The sequence below is a fragment of the Haliaeetus leucocephalus genome, unplaced genomic scaffold (assembly GCF_000737465.1).
Source record: "Haliaeetus leucocephalus isolate CR32 unplaced genomic scaffold, Haliaeetus_leucocephalus-4.0 Scaffold150, whole genome shotgun sequence".
Taxonomy (NCBI): domain Eukaryota; kingdom Metazoa; phylum Chordata; class Aves; order Accipitriformes; family Accipitridae; genus Haliaeetus; species Haliaeetus leucocephalus.
In genome coordinates, this window is record NW_010972586.1 from 1585812 (window position 1) to 1587614 (window position 1803).

Sequence of the window (1803 nt, forward strand, 5' to 3'; positions counted from 1 at the left end):
AGCCAGCCAGCGCCTCGCACCCTGCCAGGCTCCCGGGAGCCACGGCCTTGCCTCACTTGCCTTTCGCCCCTCGGGGGCTAGGTGGATGTGAGAGACCTTCCTGGCCTGTTTCGCTGTCCTGATACGGTCCCACCTACTTAACGTGTCTCCCGGGATGACCTGCCTCCCGTTCCCCTCGGCTACCCGAGACCTGCCCCAGGAGGTCCCAGCGCAGGTGAGGGAACTCACCTCCCTAGAACTTCTCCCTCCTCGGACCTTGTCCCCTCGAGCACCAGCACGTCTCTCTCCTGCTCTCTGTGCTCGGCTGCAGCACAGAGCGAGCAGTATGCAGGCGGAGATGCAACCTGTGGCGGGAAACTTCTCATCTCTAGCGACTTTTTCTCTCCACTTTGCTTAAAAATTGGCGTTTTCTGCCCCGCTGCTCAGCTATTGAGCTCACGTATCAGTGAGTATTTAACACCGGTGGGGTTTGGTGGGTTTTTTTTTTCCAGTTTCTTTCCTACACCGTATGAAAAAATAGACGAGAACTATAATCTCTTAGGTATATCGCGTGTACGTAGTACCTCATGCGTTTAAGACAAAATACTTAACGCAAAGTGTTTATGCCACCAAAACATTTCTCTGGTGTCAGAAAAGCCCCCATTGTCAGGTGTCACGCTGCCACTAAACGCACACTTGCTTACAAACATAACGTGTCTGCGTGTAAACTGTTTTTGCCGTTCCTCCTGCCCTGTTTGTAGTTTATTTCTTTCCCACCCTTCATTCTCGCAGAGCCTGGGAAAGCTGCTGCTGTTTAGACTTTGTCTGTGTCTAAGGCAGGACATTTTAACACGAATTTGAACAGTGCTGGGGCAAAAAATGTTTTGACTGGCGTCATTTTGACAAGGTCATCCGTCATCTGCTCTATAGATTGATAACACCTAAGTTAAAGGCAAACACGAGTAGGAAACCCCCCCGATTTTTATGGGTTATAAAGTTGGCTATAAAAACCTTCCTTATGTCTTTGATCCATCCCATTGTGCAACATGTAATGAATTTTCAGCCCCCTAGCTCTATTAATCCACCTTCTGAAGTTCTGACATGCTGCCGTTCAGCTGAGGGATGGAGGTGCGGGGGGGGGGGGGCTGCTTGCACGCTCGCTAGCGTGCGCAGAGCACGGTGTTGGGTACGCTCATCTGCGGATGGGCGCGCTTGGTTTTCTCTGTTTTCACCGCATTAATAGTGTCTCGTCCTTGGCCAGCTCCTTCCCGGTCACAATTTTATTCCGCCCTTCCCGACTCTTTTCAATTTTTTTTTTTTAAATGTGCCCGTCTGCGTTATTGGTGTTTTCCTTACCGGACATCTTTTAAAAATACTGAATTGCTTTTAGTGGCAGCAATCTCTAAAAATTCGTTTCACGCTAGAAAAGCGTGATGAAGTGGGGAAAAGCTCCTAGCTAATGGGCTTAAGTACATTGTCAATATCTGCACTTGCCTTGAGTTGTTAACAGAAATATTCCATGCGGGTTCATATTAGGGGGACTTTAATCTGTTACTGAGGGTTTGGGGTTTTTTTGGTTTTTGGGTTTTCTTTACAGCTATAAAAGTAGCGCTTCGAGCGATCGAGGTGGCTGAGTAAAATTTATAGACCCCCTGACACTTTGGGACCCAGCCTGACCGGAGGACGGAGGAACAAAGTACGAGGCTCGCCGCCTCCGCCCGTCCTCAGGGCCGGGCGGCCAGCGGGCAGCGGGAGGCGGGCGGGAGGGAGCCGGTGCCCGCAGGCCGCCCGGCCCCCCGCCCGCTGGCTCTGCCCGCAGCTCCG